General features: G+C 37.5%; 1 long non-coding RNA gene across 2 annotated transcripts in view; it reads left to right on the top strand.

The window, feature by feature from the left end:
- The window catches only part of LOC108281391, a 61,736-nt gene extending 38,008 nt beyond the window's left edge, over window positions 1-23,728 (top strand). For both annotated transcript variants that reach the window (XR_001815971.2, XR_005195227.1), the window contains 2 exons: window positions 10,837-10,935; window positions 23,524-23,728. This is a non-coding gene — a long non-coding RNA (uncharacterized LOC108281391). The remainder of the gene's footprint in view (window positions 1-10,836; window positions 10,936-23,523) is intronic.
- Window positions 23,729-24,250: the final 522 nt, after the last annotated feature.

Raw genomic sequence — 24,250 nt, 5'->3', positions numbered from 1 at the left:
ACAAAATTTAGCTTTGCTAGAAACAGGACCCATCTGCTGTAGGTGAAAATATTAAGTGAACTATATACAAATATTTTCTTATTTGATGAATACTAGACTAGACACACAACAGTAATTTAAGTGGTGTTATCATATCAGCAATCATAATTTTAAGCCACATGGGAGCAGTCATTGGGGATGTTTCACCGTCTTGTTTAGAACATGGTCCCTGAGCCATAAGCCAGTGCTCTGGTTTAAAGCTTGATGATCAGTCAGACTGGCTGCAAGATGGTGACCTTCATCTGACTTCATAAAGCTTCATCACCTAACCTGTGGGATGCCATAGACAGATTGGGATATTAAATGAGGTGTTGAACCCGGCCAGTGAAATTCATCCAATGCCAACATTCTCTAATTCTCCTTTTATTTTCTTTCTTTTGTATTATGCAGGACATTTTATCAAATGCTACATATATATTGTCTACTTTTTAAAAGCATTATACTCTTGTAAAATATAAATCTCTAACCTATTTTAAAACAAAGCATTTTAAGTATGTTATATTTAAAATTTTATTATGAAATGTGATATAAAGCCAAATAGTTTTAATACACTATGATTTAAATTGTGTTGTAAAATCTATTATAAAAACCAGGTATTTTAGACTATACTATGCTTAAAACTGTTTGCTTTTATAATAGGTTAGAGGTAAATATTGTGGGAGAACATATCTCCTCAAAATATGAATTTTTAAGCTGAAGACAACTAAGAAGTAAGATATAGCAAAGCTCTCTTCCCTTCCCCATTTTCCTAAAAGGAGAACATAACTTTCAAAGACAAAATCTACTCTGCCCACTCTCTACCAGGGAGGACACACGTTAACCACCAGAGACTTATCAGCTCAGAGAAGACACCGGAGGTATCTGCGAACAAAGCTTACACTTTTCATTTATTCCCATATTCTCTTTCCACAGCTTCCCACTCTTGGAGCCCTAAAATTGCTTTCTGTTGTCCTGTTATTTCTCTACAAATTCACTTATGTTTGCTGAAGGTGCTATATAAGGCTGAGTCCTAAGCCACTGTTTTGTGTTATCTTTAAGTGAGGTTTCTCATCCGTGGCATGCCCAGCATACATTAATTAGGTTGTTTTTGTCTTTTTATCTGTCTTTTGTTATAGGGGTCTGTCCCAATTACAAATTTATGAGGATTAAGGAAATAAGTTATATTTCTTTCTTGCCACTCTTTTAAAGTAAATGGTATTTGTGTAGCATGTGATAAAAATATTCTGCGTGCTGTAAAATGACATTTAAAAACCTGAAGAATTTGAGAATGTTGGAGTTGAATGGAATGTACATACCTGGTTCAAAACCTGACTTAATGTCACAACATTTCTGTGGCATCTCACAGATCAGATAAGGAGGCTTCACGAGGTATTCTCCTGGACCCAATTCTGGCTGATCACTAAGGGAGTGGATCTTATGTCAGTGCTCTTATCACACGCACACAAAAAATGTAATAATGAATGAAAGTAATAATGAATATGAAGGTGAGAGAAAACTTTCGGTGGCAACTGAGAGGTTCATGACATGGATTATGGTGATGGTTTTATGAATACAGAAAATCTGAGACAACTCTCAGTTAATTTAGAAAGTTTGTTTTACCAAGGTTGAGGATGCACTCCTGACATAGCCTCAGGAAGTCCTGAAGACGAGCCCAGGGTGGTCAGGCATAGCTTAGTTTTATACACTTTAGGAAGACTTATATAAGATATCGATCAGTATATGTAAGAAGTGTATTGGTTCAGTCTGGAAAGGCAGGACACCTTGGAGCAAAGGCAGGGAGACTAAATGAGGAGGGGGCTTCCAGGTCATAGATAGGCGAGACGCAAATAGTTGCATTCTTTTGAGTTTCTGATGAGCCTTTCCAAAGGAGGCAATTAGATATGCGTCTATCTCAGCGAACAGAGGGATGACTGAGTAGAATGGGAGGCAGGTTTGCCCTAAGCAGTTTCCAGCTTGAGTTTTCCTTAGTGATTTTGGGGGTACAAGACATTTTCTTTTCACAGTTTTATGGGTGTACTTACCTCCAAACCCATCAACTTGCACATGTTAAATTTGTATGGCTTTTTGAATGTCAATTATAGCTCAATGTGGTGTTTTTTCAAAATAACACATCCAATTATTAGAATGGCATAAATGGAGGTTTCATATTGTTATGGACAGGAAAATTCATTTCTATCCAACCAACTTATAAGAAATTCTGCTGTGATCAGTCATTACTTGTACCAGGATTTTAAGTTAATGAAAATACATTTTAAAAAATTTATGGTTTCCTGATTCAGTCCTCTGCTCCAGGAAAGCTTAACCTTTGTTTTCCTCCTATGCATTTTTTTTTTTTTTTTGACAGAATGCATTGAATGCGATACATTGCCAACCTCTGCAATATAGCTCTGAATTCGATTCTCAGCAGCGGTCAGGTTTTATTTTCCTTACAGGTGCCACTTTCTTATTCATGGTTTTGCTCTACTTAAATATCTTTGTCCCTTTATTTCTCTTTTTTCTCCTTCTTTTCTTTTCTTGTCTCATTTCTCTCTCCTTCCCCAGTTCTTATCATGCAAAATTCAGCATGATATTTCTCTGATTTGTAGTAAGCTTATTCTCTAGTTAGGTGTATTTTATATTCTAACATACAATAATAAATAAAGGCAATACATCAAGTGTTAGGGTTTGAATATGCCCTCTCAAAAATTCAGGTCTTGCTAATGTGATGAAATTAATGGGTGGGGCATTTAAGAGACAATTAGGGCTTGAGGGCTCCTCCATCATGATTGGGACAAAGGCCTTCATAAAAGAGGCTTCAGACCTTTGGCTGGCTTGCCTCCCTGCCTCTGTCATGTGAGGACATAACATTTGTCCCCTCTGGAGGATGCAGTGACAGGGCATCATCTTGGAAGAAGTGAGTACCCTTTAGCCTTTGCCAGGCACTCAGTGGGCTGGCAACTTGATCTAGGACTTCTCAGCCTCCAGGACTATGAAAAATAAATCTCTGTTCTATATGCACTCTAGATGCCCATGTCAATGATATTACAGTATTATATGCACTCTAGATGCCCATGTGAATGATATTGCAGGATTATATGCACTCTAAAGGAAAGTAGCATAATTTTCTTTTCATGGCCTTATAGGCCCTTTCCCTCAACAAGGAAAGTCACAAATCTATATTATGTTCTTGCTGCATTTCAATTTGGATACCTGATTTATCGAAAATATATGATAATATGCACTTAGACAAATAGCTTCCAAGTGACTTAAAATATGTTGAGGAGTTTCTATGCATATGCTGTTTAAATCAAAGTCAGCAATAACTTCCACTCTATGTTTTTTTTTCACTTTTAATATGAATCTTTATGATGAAACTGAGAGATTCCCTAAATTTAAGGTCGACTCTAAAATGGGAGAAATGCCAGGATGGGAACTTCAGGAAAAATTGAGAAGGGAACATGTTCGCACACTTCAATTACACATTGCAGTTTATTCAGTTTCCAAGTCACCCTCCTCTGCCTGGGGTGGCCACAGTCAGCTGTGGGTGTCCAGGGGTCTGGTTCCAGTGACATGACCTGTCTCCCTTTGCAATGGAGCACCGAGGACCAGAGCTTGGACATTAATCTGATGAAGAGGAACTTTCAGGATGGTCAGAAGTTCATTCTGATGCATGAGGTGGTGCAGCCAGTGACCACACTGCCCTCCTTCATAGAGGACAATAGTCGCTTTTCCCATCTGGTCATCAATATTGTGCAGAGCAGAGACTTGCTTGTCCATACCATCTGTTTGCCCACAGCTAGGAGTTCTGCTCTCATCTGAGGAGTTTGCTACAATCTTTTGATTTGGGGTTTTAGTTTCTAAATGTGCAATTTCAATTTCAAGTTTTTCATCTGCCACTTCTTGCAACCACTAAACCCCACAATGCTCACTCATCTTTGTCATCCTCTGCACGTCTTGTTTACAGTTTGATTTTTTTTCATACTTGGGTCATATTTTAATTGGAAAGACAATACTTTGTGCCCTCACTATTGCTTTTTAACTTTTCAAAATAGCCATTTCCCAGCAAAACCATTTAGTTTGGGTAATTTAAGACAATAAAACATTTTGTTCGTGATATTGTGATATTAAAAAATAATCCTGTAATCATCATGGTAATTTCTGATTGGTTCAAAGACAATACAGCAAAATACTTCTTTTCTGTAACGTAGTACATGGAATCAAATTATCTCTTAAGCACAAATAGCGGAATGTTTTATGGAAAATCTAGGGGACAGGGCTCATCAAGTTATGACATTTAGACCTGTTCAATTTCCAGAGTAGCTTAGAGTGTGGCAAGAGAGTTCCATACCTTCTTTCTTTATTACTCATATGCTGAGGATAGTGGAGATTGGCTTCAGGGACCCCCTTTTGGTTTTGCACACTTGCCCAGCATTTCCTTGTCTTAAGCTCTCTCACATCCGCCTCCCTTGGCCTGGGATTGCACCCACAACCTCCCTATTCCTGCTAGTTCTTTCTGCAGCAAACAACCCATTCACTCTTCCATTTCAGTTTGATTGATGCTTTGTCAGAAAACGAAAAAATCATTTTTATTATAATAATATGTTTCTTTAAAAAAACTCACTTTGTGGTTGTACATTTATTACTTGGTTTGTTCTAGTCATAAAATTGCTGCTATGTACTGAAACTTTACTATTTGTGGAGTTTATTTGAAGCACTGGAGAGTAAGCTGGTGAACAGGCAGGTATCCCCTGGCCTCTTGGGGCTTACATTCTTGAGGAGACAGCAGATAATAAACAGACCAGCCAGTAAGATGCCAGAAAAGTGATGGCAAACAGATACAGTGGAAGCAGAGACACACATGGCTGCAGGTGCCAGGCAGGCTCCTGTGCTCACTGGTCAGCATCAGGCCCCACCAGGAGGTGATGATTAAGCTGAGTGCAGACTGAGCAGGAGAGGTCAGTCCTGCACCCGTGAAGGAAAGGGCCAACACACTAGATATGGGACTAGCCAGCTGAGGGCAGTCAGTAAGATGAGGACAGATGTGAGCACTAGATAGGGCCAGTGGAGGCCACAGCTGCCTCTCAGGGCCAGCCTGTGGGAGGAGGAGGGGCGTGGGCCAAAGTGAGGTGGACACAGCTGCTGGGAGAGGCTTCTCCAGAAGTGATTCAGGTAAGGCATGTGGAGCATGGATGCCACATCTGGAGGGCATGGGAGGTCAAGCAAGAAACTTTTGTCTGTTTTTTGTTTGTTTTAAGAGAAGAAAAGGAATTACCATTTCATTGTCTATCTTGCTCACTTCTGCAGGCAAGAATTCTATCATTTTCTGCCATTTTTATCCTTAATGTCTCCCAGGGTGTCTGGCACACAGTAGGTTTGCAGAGTGAATAAACTAGAACTTTCCATACGTGTTCCTAGTTTTTCATCACAAATGTTTAGGGTAATGCTACAATATTAGAGCCATATTGTTGTAATTCTAGGAGGCGGTGGAGGTCTTCATCAATACCCAAATAGGTTGTGGAGTGAGGAGAGGTGGTGTTGGGTGAGTGAATCACTGAGTGAGTCACTGAAGAACTTCAACTCAGCAAGATTTCTTACATCCATGGGCTTCTGATCCTTTCCCTAACAGTGGCTGCGAGAAGGTGATGTGTGTGTCCATTATGTTTGTAATGACTTGATTTTGGAGGTTTCTGATGATTTCTAATGGAATTGGAATTCATTAATCTTGGAAGAGTCGACTCATACTGTTTATGAAGAATAGAACACTTATTGTGAAGAACAGAACACTTGTTTCAAATACACGTATTTTCTCACACTTTCTTACACTACTGAAAATATTGCTGTACAGGTAGTACTGTATGTGAATATTTTTATTCCAAACAGTATGTATGAACAGAATGCAAATCTAGTCAAATAGAAGATCTCACATAAGATATACACTCCTACATAAAATTACAGTTAATATTAGTTGCTTTTTATGTAATGCACCCATCTAGAAGTTTGGTTACAGGTTCGTTTTGAATGGTCTCATGACTGGACTGTGGTCCTCCTGAACACTACAGTGAGAAGCTCCCTGGCCTTAGCAGCAGGAAGCATTCCAGGCTGTCTCATCATACCCAGGGTTGCAGCGAACTCTTCCATAGGCTTGTTTGTGTGTTTATTTAAAATCCTTGGCTGTTCACAAATTAAAATTATGTAGCACACAATGTCAAGTTGTTGCTAATTCAAATCATAGGCTGGGATTGTGGGTGAGGATGCCCTACATAGGACTCTACTGCAGTTTCCGTTTCTCGCTTGTCAGTTTCCATTTCTCACTAGTTTGTTAACTCAAAGGGAGGGGGAGCTTGCAGTGGAGGATGTACCTTCCTGCAGAAGGCAATCAGGGAGATACAAAATCCTACAGGAAGCCCTGCCCCCAGTCGTATGTGGTAGGTAACTCAGGGCAGACCCCAAAAAATTTTTGTGGGAAACTGGATTCTGAGACAACATTTACGTTTGTTTAGTTGACAATTCTAACTTCATCACCTCTATAAACAAGTTTCAGGTCTTAGAGATTTCTTTTAGATCTTTCCATTTTAGCTATTATAGCCATCTTAATGAATTGTGAGGTGGATGTCATCTTTTGCAAGAATCAGTTTGGAATCTCAGGCTTGGAAATTAGGAAAAGAATCCAGGTTTGGAAATAAGTGTATTTTCTCACACTTTGATTTTACTTGAACAACCATAAATTGGAGAAAACTTGCCAATGGCCATTGAAAAAGTTGGTTTATATTATTTTTCAGTGTTACATAAATATTAAAGTGAATTAGACCCCCATTGCTGGTGCAGCTAAGATGCATCTTGCTGCTGCTGTGATGTTTCCCCACTGCCACCCTCCAGCTGGGCAGCAGCCTCCCCAGACACATTCTGGGTTAGCTTTCTTGCTGATTCCATGTGTCTTTCTTGTTGGAAATCCAACCAGGGCCAAGCACATCATTGGGGCCCTGATTGTGCAGATATTTTGGCAACTTCTTGGAAGGTCTTCTTAGAGAAGAAGGCACAATGGAAAATGGTAACTCCTTTAGAATGTCAATGGCTGGAGTTTTTTAAATGAGTGTGTCTTGTATGCAAATGGTTGCTCCTTTCCTCTCTATAAAGATAACACTAAAGTTGTATGTGCCATGTGTGTATTCTGGGAATCTTTTCCTTACTTGCCTTATAAAACACTGTCTTTTCTACCTCTTCTACTGGCTCTGTGGTTATTATCTCCCTGGCTCCACTTCTTCTGCCTGCCCCTCACATGTTGCTGTTTCCCTGGATTCTGCCCATAGCGAGTTATGGGGAGCTTGTCAGGTCAACGTAGAAGGATAATGCTTGGAAACCAAAAAAGCCACCTGAACTTTGTTGGTTGCCCAGATGTCAGCATGTGATAGTAAGCACCACTGATACCCACTCACTGTTGGTTGCCATCTTGCCCCTACTAACCATATAAATGCAATTAGGTGATTGTTCTGGGATAGGTAGCTTCAAGTACAGGGACAAGCTTTTTTTTTTTTTTGTCTTTTTCTTTTTTAGAATCTAATTGCATCCAATCAAAAAGGATATTAATTATGGTAGATTCTGCTTTGTGAGAAAAGTGGTAATAACAACACAGTTGTATTTTACTTTGATACATTAAGTCCTTCATTTTGAAATATAACAGAGCAAAGCTCCTCAATTGTGTCATTGCACACTGTGGCTGAGGGCTCGTTGAGCTAACAGTACCTATCCTGCAGTAGACTTTAGCCTAAGATGTAGTTTTTTTGAACTCCAGACAGAGAGCTTAATTAATATAGAAAAATAAATCACAGTTATGCAGTGACTCTAATACAGATTTCTGTTTCATTACAGGATAATTTATAAATTCAATAAATATTTAAAACAAACTTGTGCTTTGCTTATAAGCTCTGGCTGTTCTCTACGCTTAAAGGTTTTGTGTTGACTGTTAAGAGCTAGTCACTATTGCGTTAATCAACAATAATTTGATGCAGATAGAGGGCTGATTACATTATATGTAAATAATACAAAGCAATAAAAATCAAGACCATGAAATGGGCATGAGAGTGGGATCCATTCATGGTTTAAATAAGTGCTTCAGTGGAATTGCACGTTGACCATCAGCACCAAAGCTTCACTCTTAGAAATTCTTGTAAATAAGAACACAGTTGTTCATTGTCATTTGATTAATCTCTCTTCTATTTAGAACCTTGTGGTGCTAAGAGTAAATAGGAGTACTCAAATCTAAGAAACTGGAGAAATCTGTGGAAAGAACATAAGGAAATGCATATCTTCGTTGTTCAAAAAAAGATTAAATTAGTGATTGTTCCATGATTCACTACTTCTACCATGATTTTGGATAGTTTATTACTAAATCTGGCATGTTAAAAAGTGTGAAACAGAGTTGGATATATTAATGACTGTATATCCATATTAATATATATATATATGTATTTATTGCACTTTAGATTCTGGAGTACATGTGAAGAACATGCAGGATTGTTGCATAGGTACATACATGGCAATGTGGTTTGCTGCCTTCATCCCCATCACCTATATCTGGCATTTCTCCCCATGTAATTCCTCCCCAACTCCCTACCCCTCACTGTCCCACCCCTAGTCCCCGCACCACAGACCTCAGTGTGTGATGCTCCCTGTGTCCATGTGTTCTCACTGTTCAACAGCTGCCTATGAGTGAGAAAATGCAGTGTTTGATTTTCTGTTCTTGTGTCAGTTTGCTGAGAATGATGGTTTCCAGGTTCATCCATGTTTCTAAAAAGGACACAAACTCACCATTTTTATGGCTGCATAGTATTCCATGGTGTATATGTGCCACATTTTCCTTGTCCAGTGTATCATCGCTGGGCATTTGGTTATTTCTTTCACAGATGTTAAAAATATAGATAGCTGCTTCTGTTTTCTAAATGTAATGAAATAGCTGACACAATTTGGAATAGAATATAACTAAAAGATAAACACTTATTGGGATTCTGTTATATTAAATGCAAAAGTAATGATTTTTCACAGTTGAGATAATAAAAGGATAGAAGAGATTGAAGTACTAATTAAAAGTCTTCCAACAAAGAGAAGCCAAGGCCCAGATGGCATCCTGGCTGAATAATGCAAAATATTCGAGAAATAATTAATACCAGTTCTTCTTAGATCCTTCCAAAAAATTGAAGTAGAGGGAATACTTTCAAACTCATGCTATAAGATTACCATCACCCTGACACCAAAACCATAAAAAGGCATCCTCAAAAGAAAGCTATAAGCCAATGTCTCTGATAAATATAGACACAAAACTTCTTAATAAAATACTAGCAAACCAAATTCGGCAACATATCAGAAAGATTATACACTATGACAAAGAAAGATTTACCCCTGGGATACAAGGTTAACTAAACATTTGCAGATCAATCAATGTGATTCATCGCATTAACAGAATAAGAGATAAAAACCACATGATCATCTTAATAGATACTGGAAAAGCATTTGACAAAGTTTGGCTTTATTTTACAATAAAAACTCTCAATAAAATAGGTATAGAAGGAATTTTTTTCAATATGATAAAGAACATTTATGGAAAATCCACAGCTAACATAATCAGTAGTGAAAGGTGGAAAGCTTTTTCTCTAAGATCCAGTGCAAGGCAAAGGTATACCGTCTAAACTCTTTTATTCAACATAGTACTGGAAGTATTATCTAGAGCTATAAGAAAAGAAATATTAATAAAAAGCAACCACATTTGAAGAGAAGAATATTTTTTTTTCGCAGATGACATGATTCTGTATGTAGAAAACCCTAAAGACCCAATAAAAATATTAGAACTAATAAATAACTTCGGTAAGGATATAAATATCAACATAGAAAAATCATTTGCATTTTTATGCAATATCAGTCTCTCTGGAAGAGAAATCAAAAGCAATAATTCCATTTAAAATAGCATCAAAAAGAAAAAAATATATTTAGCAATAAATTTAACCAAGGAAATGAAAGAGCTCTACACTGAAAACTATAAAACATTGATGATGGAATTTGAAGAAGATGCAAATAAATGAAAAGACATCCCATGTTTATTAATTGAAATAATTAATGTTATTAAAATATATATGTGATCTGAAGCAATCTACAGACTCAACGTAATATCTATCAAAATTTGAATGGCATTTTTTTTACAGAAATAGAATAAATGACAATTCTAAAATTTATGGTACTACAAAAGACCCAAAATAGCCAAAGCAATCTTCATATAGAAGAACAAAACTGGAGACATCATATTTCTTGACTTTAAATTATATTATAAATCTGTAGTAAACAAAACAGTATAGTATGAACATAAAACAGACACATAGAACAGTGGAACAGAATAAAGAGCCCAGCAATACACACAAGCAAACAGAGTCAACTAAATTTTGACAAGAGTACCAAGAAGATGCAATCAGGCAAGAATAGCCTCTAAAAATGGTGTTGGAAAAACTGGATCACCATATGGAGAAGAATAGAAATTCACTCTCATCTTATACCAGCACAAACAGCTCAAAATGGATTAAAGACGTAAGTGTACCTTTTACTATAAAAGTCTTAGGGCACAAGTATATGCTCAGTCCCGTGAATTATCTTAGCAAAATAACTGAAACTTGAAGTGATCTGGGGGATCCTAGACACAGACACAGGAACAGAAGAACAAGGTTGTGCTTTTCCCCTTAAATTAAAAAGTTAACCTACATATATCTGAACAATTATTTTGTAAATTCTCATATATAATTGTATTGAAAGATTAGCCACAAATGTTATTTAACATTTCAGGAATAGCACTAAACTATTGCTGAACAGAGATTTGGACACTGAAGTGAAATGGACTGTGAGGTCCTTACTCATTAAGGAAGAAACTCACTGGTCAATGTGGTAAGTGTAGTTTGTATTTTGGATTATATTCTTCTAATTGTGATTGCAGTTTGTATCTTAAAACTTTTCTAGGTTGCACAGTTGATGCATATGACAAAAAAGACAATTAAATGATAGCTGACATTTTAACTGCACCAGGAGCTACACGTGCACTATCTCATGTAGTTTTTCAGCAACCTTCCAGGTTAGACACTACTATAATCTCCAATTTATCAATAAGGACACTGAGGGCAAATGTCACTCAGCTGGTCAGTGATAGAGACAAGTCTCATGGCTAGGCAGTGGATGGCACAGCTCCTCTTATCATCCTGTGACAATTGCTCTGCACTGGGAGGCAGCCATGGCAGCCAGCAGAGATGCTGATGAGGAAGACAAGCTTGCATTATCAATGCTTGTCATTGCAAGACATAAGAGATGCTCTTCCTACTGCTTAGTGGCCGAAGGCTGCCTCTCCTACCTTGAGTGTTCGCGCTGCATGTCTGCAATCAGGAGAAAGAAGCAGACATGCAGCTTGAACCAGCCTACCAACTACAAAAAAAGCCCAAGTCCAGACGGGTTTACAGCCGAATTCTACCAGACATACAAAGAGGAGCTGGTACCACTCCTTGTGAAACTCTTCCAAACAATACAAAAAGGGAATCCTCCCCAACTAATTTTATGAGACCAACATCATCCTGATACCAAAACCAGGCAGAGACGCAACTAAAAATGAAAACTTCAGGCCAATATCAATGATGAACATCAACACAAAAATCTTCAATAAAATACTGGCAAACCAAATGCAACAGCAAATCAAAAAGCTTATTCATCATGATCGAGTAGGCTTCATCCAGGGGATGCAAATCTGGTTCAATATACACAAGTCTATAAACATAATCCATCACACAAACAGAACCAAAGACAAAATCCACATGATTATCTCAATAGATGCAGAGAAGGCCTTCAACAATATTCAGCAGCCCTTTATGCTAAAAACTCTCAATAAGCTAGGTATTGATGGAACGTATCACAAAATAATAAAAGCTATTTATAACAAACCCACAGCCAATATCATACTGAACGGGCAAAAACTGGAAGCATTCCCTTTGAAATCTGGCACAAGACAAGGAGGACTTCTCTCACCACTTCTATTCAATATAGAATTAGAAGCTCTAGCCAGAGCAATCAGGCAAGAAAAATCAATAAAGCGTATTCAATTAGGAAAAGAGGAAGCCAAATTTTCTCTATTTGCAGATGACATCATTGTATATTAACAAGACCCCATCACCTCTGCCCAAAATCTCCTGAAACTGATAAGCAACTTCAGCAAAGTCTCAGGATAACAAATCAACTTGTAGAAATCACAAGCATTTCCATACACCAATAACAGACAGAGAGCCAAATCAAAAGTGAACTCCCATTCACAATTGCTACAAAGTGAATAAAATACCTAGGACTACAAATAACAAAGGATGTAAAGGACTTCTTCAAAGAGAACTACAAACCACTGCTCAGTGAAATAAGAGAGGACAAAAACAGATGGAAAAATATTACATGCTTATGGTTGGGAAGAATCAACATCATGAAAATGGCCATACTGTCCAAAATAATTTATAGATTCAACGCTATCCCCATCAAGCTACCAATGACCTTCTTCACAGAACTGGAAAAAAACATTTCAAACTTCATATGGAACCAAAAGAGAGCCTACATAGGCAAAACAATCCGAAGCACAAAGAACAAAGCTGGAAAGATCATGTTGCCTGACTTCAAACTACACTACAAGGCCACAGCAATCAAAACAGCATGGTACTGGTACCAAAACAGAGACATAGACCAATGGAACAGAACAGAGCCACAGAAGCAACACCACATTTCTACCATCACCTGATCTTTGACAAACCGGACAAAAACAAGCAATTGAGAAAAGGTTCCCTGTTTAATAAATGGTGTTGGGAAAACTGGCTAGCCATGTGCAGAAAGCAGAAACTGGACCCCTTCCTGACACCTTACACTAAAACTAACTCAGGATGAATTAAAGATCTAAACATAAGACCTAACACCATGAAAACCCTAGAAGAAAACCTAGGCAAAACCATTCAGAACATAGGCATAGGCAAGGACTTCATGACTAAAACACCAAAAGCATTGGCAACAAAAGCCAAAATAGACGAATGGGGTCTAATTAAACTCCAGAGCTTCTGTACAGCAAAGGAAACAATCACTAGAGTGAAGGGGCAACCAACAGAATGGGAAATATTTTTTGCAATCTACCCATCTGACAAAGGGCTAATATCCAGGATCTACAAAGAACTAAAACAGATTTACAAGAAAAAAACAAACAAAACCATTCAAAAGTGGATAAAGGATATGCACAGGTACTTTACAAAAGAAGACATCTATGAGGCCAACAAACATATGAAAAAATACTCATCATTGCTGGTCATTAGAGAAATGCAAATCAAAACCACACTGAGATACCATCTCATGCCAGTTAGAATGGCAATTATTAAAAAATCTGGGGTCAACAGATGCTGGAGAGGATGTTGAGAAATAGGAACACTTTTACACTGTTGGTGGGAGTGCAAATTAGTGCCACCATTGTGGAAGACAGTGTGGCAATTCCTCAAGGACCTTGAAAAACAAATTCCATTTGACCCAGCAATCCCATTACTGAGTATATGCCCAAAGAATTATAAATTGTTCTACTATAAAGACACACACACATGTCTGTTCATTGTGGCACTGTTTTCAATAGCAAAGACCTGGAACCAACCTGGATGTCCATCAATGATAGACTGGATAAAGAAAATATGGCACATATACACCATGGAATACTCTGCAGCCATAAAAAAGTGATGAGTTCATGTCCTTTGTGGGGACATAGATGAATCTGGAAACTATCATTCTCAGCAAACTGACACAAGAACAGAAAATCAAACACCACATGTTCTCACTCACAGGCGGGTGTTGAACAACTAGAACATGTGGACACAGGGAGGAGAGCATCACACACTGTGGTCAGTAAGAGGGGGCTAGGGAAAGAAGACTGGGGAGTGGGGATGGTGGGGAGGGATAACGTAGGGGGAATTACCAGATATAGGTGATGGGAGAATGAAGGCAACAAAATACCTTGCCGTGTATGTACCTATGCAAAAATCCTGCATGATCTGCACATGTACCCCTGAACCTCAAGTACAATAAAATAAATAAATAAATAAATAATAAAACTGTTTCTTTAAAGGTGACAGGAAAAAAAGAAAAAAATTGAAGCAGAGTGAGATTATTTGAGCTTATTTTGGAGAGAGTGGGCAGAGACTAATTGGATCAACGTGTAAACTGCCAAGCTTCTGATGCCTCCTCCCTTCACTTGCCCTCTTCTCTCCCAAGCTCAGAAGTAGCTGATGAGGGGTAGTTTGGAGGGAGAAAGAAACACCCCTTATCTTTATCTTCAATCAGCTCCTGAATTATCCTAAATCATTTTCTCTCTTATTGTCCTAACAACACAACTATGACATAAAAATGAAAATTAATTTCCCTTTTATCAAACTACTCTGAAATTTCATTTTCTTCAAGTACCATCTATTTGATTTTGGAAAGACCATCTTAACATGGTTTTGATGATTTAGAGAACACCACAAAGGTGCTTCTGAGGATGGAAAAATTACTCATGAATGTGGACAACTTTAAAATGAGATGTGTAAATTTACCCTGCTATTGCATGTTTTCTTGTTAGGTAGTATTTCTCTCCACATTTGATTTCTTTTCAGAGGTTGTGAGCACTTTAAAGGCTAACTGATGGACTCTGCATGTTGGGAACCCTGGTGAGCATTTTCTGAGAAGGGAAACAGTAGCACAAAGGTTTTATAAATAACATACATGCTCATCTGAGTCTCAGAGTTTTGCCAGGCAACCATGGCAGGATCTCATCAATGACTTCTTCCCTAGAAGCCATCTGGCTTCTCCCACAGTTTCTACAACAAACACTGTGGGGTCCACATGGTTTGGATAGCATAGCAGCATCCAGGAGCCCTCTGATCTGTTTAATCTGTGTCTAGGTATTCGGCCAAATGGCAGCTAACATATCAATGCACACACTTAGTTCTGCAAGTCAGCTGCTCCCCAGTTAAAACAAGGAAGGGAAGAAAAAAATCTAATGATTCGTGTGTTTTAAAAGAAACCTCTTGCTGCTTCTAAAACTGGAATCTATAAGTACATAAGTGTTCCTTCTCATAGCCACTCAGCTAGTACAGAGTGGCGATCTGCCCATGAAATGGCCCATGTAGGCACTGACTATGTCTGTCATTACAGCCTGTAGTAGGTAGAGAAGCAGCAAGTGTTGTCAGATGTTGAATTAAAAATAAAAGCCTTAGTGCTTTGAATTAGAGAAAGCCTGTGTTTATAGGCCACCCCTTAGATGTTGAAAGGAATAGAGAATGAACAGTGGTTGGCAATGTCAAATAGAGATATAACAGTGAGTCTGGGGGTTGGGAAATGTAGTATTATTACTATCATCCTGTCTAGATTGAGCACATGTATAAAAAGTTACAGCCTTAATATACCAAATATTCAATCTTTAGTATTGGTATTCTACAAATTACAAGGGCTATATTTCCTTTCCCTGCCTCTTATTAGCATCTTTGCCTTGGGGAGGATATATAATTTCGAGAGTCATTGGCTTTAAATAGTGTTCAAAGTCATGAGACTAAGGAAAGAAAGTAGAGAAAGAAGGCAACCGAGGACTGAACCCATAGCAACAGCAACATTTATGACTTTATTGAAAATGACAAGTCAGGAAAAAAAATCTGGTTAAACAACCAGTGAGGTCAAGGGGAATTTAAGGCATGTGGTGGCAAGGAAAACAGAGAGCACTATCCCTGAAAAGATTCACTGAACACGCACCTGCACAAGAAATTGACTAAGCACCTATGACGTCCTTGGGATTCAGAAATGAATAAAATAAAGAAAATCTCTGCCGTCATGGAGCCTATGTTAACCAGAGACAAATAACACAAAATAAAGTTAACTGAAACATTAGATGCGGAAAAATAAAGCAGAAAGAAAGAATGGAGGGCTAGGATTTTAGCGTTAGAAATGCCTGCAAGACGAAGAGAGTACAGAGTCCAGAGCCATATTTGAATGTTGTGGGGAAAACACCCAGGGAAAGTATTTTTCATGGAATATCTGGGATGACACACCGGGGTGACTTGAGGAGAGACTGAGCTCAGGAAATGGACACTTGTCTGGGGAACCCCTTACACATGATGGACTCTGTTGGGGCAAGACTGGGGAGAGAAGCAGCAGAACAAAGGTGGATGCGAGGTCAGCAAGGACCCTTTACTGTGGACTTTAGCTTGTATTTTTTGCACTTGCCACAGGGAAATGCACCTGTCAAATTTCTAGCCTCCCTCAACCCTCCCCACCATCCATCTTCACCTGCTCAGGATCAAACTCCTCCCTGGGCCTCGGAGGAGCCCCTGTTTCTATCAAGTCCATCCCTGATCCTCTGAGTGTCACACCTAGAGCCTAGGCCATGAGGCTAAGGGAAAGGGGAGGACTTGGCTTAGGGGCTGAGTCAGTTCCCAGAATGAGGTACTAAAGGAAATGGAGAGAAGGTGTAAGCTAGCTAAGAAGGGGGCGACTGCATCTCATTGTTTATGGGGTGCAGTGGGGCTGCCAATTGAGAAAAAACAACCATCAGAGAGGTGAGAGAAGCAATGACAGACAGAAGCGTTTCCAGAGGCCATACCTGAGATGCATTGTGTTTAGTGGTTTTCAAGAGGTGTGAGGTAAAGATGAAATCCTATTTTTAAGAACTTTGATTTTTTGGAGTTTTAATATTTTCAGTACAGATTAGAGTCCACGACCTATGAACCTGGCTTTCATAAAGTTTGCAACTACAGATGGGCATCATGTCACTGTGAAGAAAAAATCAGGGAGCAAGAGATAGGTGTCCCCAAGTGGGGGAGGCTCTGAGGGACACGGTGGGTGGGGTTGATGTAACCTCAAGGAAGAGAAAGGAGATGCCCTGAAGTGCACAAGGGCCCAGAACCCACACCTATCGTCTTCACTTAGTCCTTTCATGAGCACCAGAAAGGAAAAATGACCAGGGACCTTCCCCACGTTCCCTCTCTTCCCTTCCAAAAATATTTTAAATATAGAACGTGGCCTTTTTATGGTTACTTGCTACCAATCATTATTAACTCAGAAGTTAATTCAGAAGTTAGTATGGCTTCCAAAGTGATTGTATATTAAAGTGTTCTATGTTCTCTAGAAATTTTGGTATTAGACTGACAACTGGCTTAACAACAAACTCAACAAATGCTGTAATCTCATTCCTGACTTGATCTCTCTGTGTGGTTTCTTACAGCTCCTGATTCAAGCCATTTAACACCAGTTCTCGAAGAGGAAGTCAAGGCTGCTAAGTGAGGGACGATCTGTGTAGTGTGACAGGTCCCCCACAGGTTACTTAAATGTGTATATCTGCTGCCTGAACCTGGAAGGCCAGGCAGTGAGCCACAGCCGTGGTGCCCAACTGAAGAGCAGGTGACTCTGAGAACTCAAATATTCTGGAGAGTACTTGAAAACCTACCAAGAAACACAGTCTTATTATTCAAACACAGTAGGCCAAGAGCCAGAAAATTAACTTAAAAGCAGTTCACAGATGGAAGGAGGCGCAAATTTCTAGAGCCGTCCTGCCTCCTTTCGCTAGTACCCTGTATGTAAGTTCTAATAAACTTAGCTACTCACCATGTTGTGCTGGTCCACGTCATTCTTTGATCTCTCAGCTCCTTCCCAGTTTGGAGGAGATATCACAGTCCCAACTTTTTCTCATACCAGGCTATAGCATTTTCTCATACCAGGCTATAGCAATTCGCCTTATTGACTAAGGTGAATGAGACTTGAGAGGATAATAGGACACTGAAGACCCCAATGCGATCCTTTCAGACACTGAAAATTAAGTAATGGATTTACCTCACTACCAACAACAATTCTCTCTCTCAAAATTTGCATGCAATTTGCAGCTACCTCAATGTCATGAACACTGAATTGTGAAAATTCTCACATTAAAAATGTTTTCCAGTAGTCAAATGATTTACTCTCATGGGAATTTATAAACCCAAACTTAATTTAGAACTTGTTCTAAATGTTTTCATATATGTAAAGGGTTATGTGTAAAAGGAAAAGGGAAAAGATAGAGTTCACTTCATAAATTATGTAAAATTTAGTTGATTTTTAGTTTAATAATGTAATGAATTTTCAGTTAAATTCTAATGAGTAATAACAATGGAGTCAACTCTTAATTATTCGTTACAACTTTTCTGACTTTAAACTATCTAATTGACAAATTTGAAATGAAATCTGGCTTCCTTCTGTCTCCTCTGAACTCCTAATTAACCTGAACTTAAAGAGAAAAATTAGTTTTTTATTATTTTGTCAGGCAAAAAATTTAAAAACATACTATTAAAAACAACTTCTGTATGTCATACCACTTCAATTGTATTAAGTGATTATGTTGTTTGATTAAATAAGAAAAACTAATTCTTGAATTATTCTTTGTATTTAAATATGATTTCTTGATAATTTTAGTAGCTGTCTAATCCTAGTTCTGAATCCACAAAACCCTATGAAGCTGTACTCTATGAGTATGTCATTAGCCTAATTCATTCTAAAGGGGATGTAATCAGCTTCTGTCATTACAGAGTAACCAGCCATTCTATTTTCTGTTTGGTCTGCCTGTCTTTATTTGAGATCTATAGACTCCCAACTTTCCTTTCTAGTGTTTTTCATGATCAGTATTGATTGCAAGTTGTCCCGGTATTAAAGCAGTGTGGTCTGTGGCCAAAACAAATAAGCAAACAAACAAACAAAAAACAACTGGCTCATCTTGTATATAAATCCTGCCTGTCTTATATAAATCCTTTAGGTTTAATGGCAGCTGCTGGAGTTTAAGCACAACTCTTATCAAACCTACCAACTACTTGCTTATATAAAAATCCAGTATATTATTGCCTCTGTTTTAGATAATGATGTTGTTTTCCAAAGACATTTTAAAGATGTTAATCCAAATATATTTCAAAAGCTCTAAGTCTAAATCAAAGATTTCATTTTTATAGGAGAACTGTGGGATGATGCTCCTCGTAGAACATTTATAAGGCAAGTCTAAGGTAGGTACATGTTTGTTGAAATTAATAATTTAGAAACAGACTTAAGAATCCCTAGCAGTTATTTTTATCCAGGATCATTCAGTTATGAGAAGATCTACTTATCTTCTAATTGGAAGATGAATCTGCAAGTGTTATGATAAAAGGATATTTTCAGTCAATCCATTGGTAATAAAGATGCCTAATTAAATAAACTGTTCTCCCTCCCCTTCCATTTCGTTTGCTGTGATTAGACACACTTGACAATTATTGACGGTGCTTGTCCATTATTTCTTTCCACAGAAAGTGCTGGCTATGTCTTCAAAGGAGTTTTATCCAATTTTATTTTTGTCACTGAAGGAGGTTGTATGGTAAGATTCTACTGTCAAATTGAATGTAATTGTATTTTCTAATACACATTAAGAGTGGGATAATTTTTTAAATAAAGCCCAGGAGAGAAAATGTTACCATAAATTTATTAACCACTAGGTCTAATTTCTTCTGACTGTATTTTTGTACCTATTATTCAGTCTCTCTTGATCTCCCCCTTCCCTCTACCCTTCCTAGCCTCTGGTAACCACTAGTGCTTGGATTTTGGATTTAGGTGGTGAGCCTATGCTTCATTTTTTTTTAAATAATGGCCATGAACTTACTTATAAAGTAAATATATATATTATTTTCAATCTTATCTATTTTGCCTTCATATAAAGTCAAATTAAACATGAGTTTTCTGCATCTGTATAAATATTAAAACTAGAACTAGAATTCTATTCTAATTCTAGAGCTTGAATGTATTCAGTAACCAAATAAATTCTGTCTGCTGGAACATTGGTTGTGACCTATGTATCCATCCCAATATAGTGCTTGTGTTAGTGTGAAAAATCAGAATTTTTATGACCCTTAGTCACCAGGGAGAAAGGTAGGCCTAGCACTGTATGTCTTAAAGAGTCAATGAGGACAGGCAGGGTGGGAGCCATGAAGCACTTGAAGAAACAGGAGATGAGCATGTGCTGGACAGCACTCTCTGTACTTGGGGTTGCTCTGGGAACTCACTGTGGTTACCGACCAGAAGTGCAACAATTCCACAGCCCTTACTCATCAACGAAGGTCAAGTCAAGAAATCTATTTCAGAAAATACAAACTGAATGAAAACATAAGGACACGTGTCTCAGAAAAGATGCTTCCAAATGTTCAGATGAGGAATATCAGAAAGAAAATTCAACGCATATGACAACTAGAGCAAGTTGGGAAGTCATCTGTCACTATTTCCCACAGTTTCAACTTACTGATACAAATGAGAAGATTTTAAACTATGAATTAAGTCATTTTGCTTTTCTTGCTCTTTGACTTTGTCCTTTGTAACCTGTATTTCTCATTCAATTTGGACGAAATAACTAGGATCCAAAGGAAGTTTGGCAGTTCTGTAACTGCCACTTAGAATTACAACCCCTCATTATTTCCAAATGTCTTTGTATATGGTTTTCATATTATACTCTAATGATTCAACTTCAAGCTAATGTTAATAGTTTAAAAATAAAATATATATCCTCCTGCTGTAATCATTAGGACTATTTACATTTAAATGGGAGGGGTGTCTTTGTCTGCTTGAGCTGCACAAGTAATTGCATTGATTATTTGCTTTATGTCTGGTTATTCAGACCTGCCTGAAGTTATTTTGCATTTGCTCCAGTGCTCCATAAGTAAATGCCTGCTAAAAAAAAATAGTAATGTAGTAGAGGGGAGCAAAAGAAAAATGCTACATATTTTATGACATTCAATAGGTAATTCTCTCCATGAATGGAAAATGAATAAACACGATATCTCTACTTGATAACATAAAAATGTAAGGGCCATAGGCCAGGTGCAGTGGCTCATGCCTGTAATCCTGGAACATTGGGAGGCTGAGGCAGACAGATCACTTGAGGTCAGGAGTTTAAGACTAGCCTGGCCAACATGGTAAAACCATCTTCTCTACTAAAAATACAAAAATTAGCTGGGCATAGTGGTACACACTGTAATTACAGCTGCTTGGGAGGCTGAGGTGGGAGAATCGCTTGAACCTGGAATGCAAAGGCTGCAGTGAGCCAAAATGGCACCACTGCACTACAGCCTGGACAAGAGTGAGACTGTCTTAAAAAAGAAAAAAAAAAAGATAACGATCATCGCCATGTCTGTTTGCAGCCCTTATGGATTTAACACATACCCTGTTGAGTGAATCCTTCAAAAGGAATCTTTCTGAAGTCACCTATAGGTGTGAAATGAATGCAAATCTCCCACAGAACACACTGCATCTAGAAGGAGTTTTGTAGTTTTTGCTCTTACATTTAGGTGGATGATCCATTTTGAGTTAATTATTGAATATGATGTGAGGTAGTGATCCAACTTCATTCTTTTCCATGTGGATAACCTGTAGTCCCAGCATAATTTGTTAAAAAGAATATTCTTTCCCCATTGAATTGTCTTGGAAACTTTATCACAAATTAATTTACAACAAATGTGAGAGAGTTTATTTCTGGACTCTCAGTTTTATCCATTAGTCTAAATGTCTATTCTTATGTCAATACCATGCTGTCCAGATTTTTATTGTTTATATTTTTATATTGGGAAATATGAGTCCTTCAACTTTGTTCTTTTTCAAGATTGTTTGCTTATTCAAAGTCCTTTGCAATTCAATATGAATTTCAGGATCACCTTGCCCATTTAAAAATACCAGCTGGAATTTTGACAAGGCTTGCATTTAACATGTAGACCAATTTAGAGAGTATTTTCATCTTAACATTAAGTCTTCTTATCCATGAACATGGCGTGTTTTTACATTTAGTTAGATATTCTTTTTTAAAAAATAGGTATTCTTTTTTACACTTCTTTTGTTGAATTTGTTTCTAATAATTTTATTCCTTTTGATGTTATTATAAATGGAATTTATTTCTTAATTTCATTTTAGATCATTGATTACAAATGTCTAGAAGTACAATTAATTTTTATATGTTTTTGAGCTTGCATCCAGTAACCATGCTAAACTCTTTTTATTAGTTCTAGTAGATTTTTGGTGAATACCTTAAGTTTATTTTTTTGTATACAAAATCCTGATATTTGCAAATAGAGATAGCTTTACTTCTTTCCTTTTAATTTGGATACCTTTGATTTTATTCTCTTGCCTAATTGCACAGCTAAAAATTCCAGTACAATGCAGAATAGAAGTAATAAGTGTGGATATCCTTGTCTAGTTGCTCATCTTAGGGAGAAAGCCTCTACTCTTTCACCATTAGGTCTAATGTTAACATTTAAAAAAAAATAGATACTCTATGAAATTGAGGAAGTTTCCCTCTATTCCTTGTTTGCTAAGTGCTTTTATCATGAAGAGATCTCAGGTTTTGTCAAATAATTTTTATGTATCAAGTAATATAATCGTATTTTTCTTGTTTTTATTTCTATTGACAAAGTGTATTGCATTAATTAATTTTGATGTTAAACCTTCCCTGTATTCCTAGGATGAATCCTACTTGGTATATGATTATTTTCATATGTTGCTGTTCTGAATTCACTAGTATTTTGTTAAAGATTTTATGTGTGCATTCAAAACAGATATTTGTCTGTAGTTTTCTTTGAATGCCTTTGGTTTTGATATCAGCTATCACTGATATCAAAGGTACAAAATAAACTTTCACAGGAAGATGGGAGTTAAGGGTTCCCTTAGATAATAAAACAAAGAGATGTGACAGGCATAGTAATAAAAGAGTGCTGTGTAACTGTTAATATTGTAGCTCCCTCTTTGAATCCACTAGAGTAAATGGGCTAGTTCCAAATCATCACGCATTACTTAGGACATTTCCATTCTCCTTTCCACCAGGATGCCTGTAGGAAGCTGCAATTTGGAAAAACAGCTTTATAATATGTGGCAGTGATTAACGCCAGCCAATTCTAAAAATAAACATTCCCTGGGCATATGAAAAGCAATGTTTATCTCCTGAAAGTATTTCAGCATAGAAAGTCATATGTTTTCTTACTGTCTTTGTTTTTCACACTTCCCCTTCTTCCCTCTTCATTCCCTCCACCCTCCCCTCCTTCCTCCTCCCTTCCTTCCTCCCTCTCTCCCTCCCTCTCTACTCCCCTCTCTCCTTTCCTCCCTCCTTCTCCTTCCTTCCTTCCTTCCTACAGTAGCAGCTGTATAATCCCACAATTAGATAATAATCAGATCATTTTTATTTTGGCTTATAATATTTTCATTCCCTTTATGAAACATGTAATTAGCTGAAATATACTTCTTACAATTTCTCTTATGATTTTTAAATGGAGTTATTCTTACTAAAGGGCATTCCTAATGATATTACTTGGTAACATCGTAATTGTCATGGACATGAATAATAAATCGGAATAATGCTTTGGATAGGTAGAGCTAAGTCTCTTAGAGCAGCTGTACGATGAGAAGCAATGTTCTTATGATTCTCTCTGCCTTACCGTTTAGATAAATAAATGCTTTCTCAGAGATGCTGCAGGCATGAGCTTTTCTAATGAGACGTTTATGAAGAATCAATGAGATCTCTACTAACTTCCAGAGACAAGAATCTCTGAAAGTATAATTATGAAGAAACTGATCCTTGGAGACTGAATAAAAATCAATATGAACAGCAAAAAGGTGTTTTTTTCAGTTTCCTATCTTGGCTGATATTAGCAAGTACTAAATCATTAAACATTTGGAATGAATTGAAAGCCGCTGTTTGTTCCTCTATTTATCATCCATCACTATCATCCTCACCGGCATTATATCAGCTTAACCCAAGTATCAAAAATCTTAATGTTTACGTGCTTTCTGTGCACATTCTGGATTTCTGAAGCCAGCAAAACCGTAAAACATAAGTAACATTTGAGAACAATTTTGAAATTAAACCAATGTTGAAATTGTAGTCCCAATTTCCTGCTTTTAGTCCAAATACTGAGCCCCAGAAGAATATAATAATACCAGTTAGCTATGCCACCCATTCGAATTTAAAACAAAGTTGATAAAGAAGACTAGAAAGTTTGTGTAAACATTCCTGCATTGTCTTTTTTGTTACGTTTGTTTTAAGTTTGAAACCAAACACATTTAGTGACAGGAATTTAAGCAGGGACCTGAAGTGGAGTCAACTGATTCTCACGGTAGTAAATACAAAGTAGAACAATGATCTTAGCTTCAGCTGTCTGGCTCAGTGGTC

Source organism: Cebus imitator, unplaced genomic scaffold (genome assembly GCF_001604975.1).
Source record: "Cebus imitator isolate Cc_AM_T3 unplaced genomic scaffold, Cebus_imitator-1.0 Scaffold226, whole genome shotgun sequence".
Taxonomy (NCBI): domain Eukaryota; kingdom Metazoa; phylum Chordata; class Mammalia; order Primates; family Cebidae; genus Cebus; species Cebus imitator.
The sequence above is the reverse complement of the archived record's forward strand: the minus strand, read 5'-3'. Positions and strand labels throughout refer to the sequence as shown.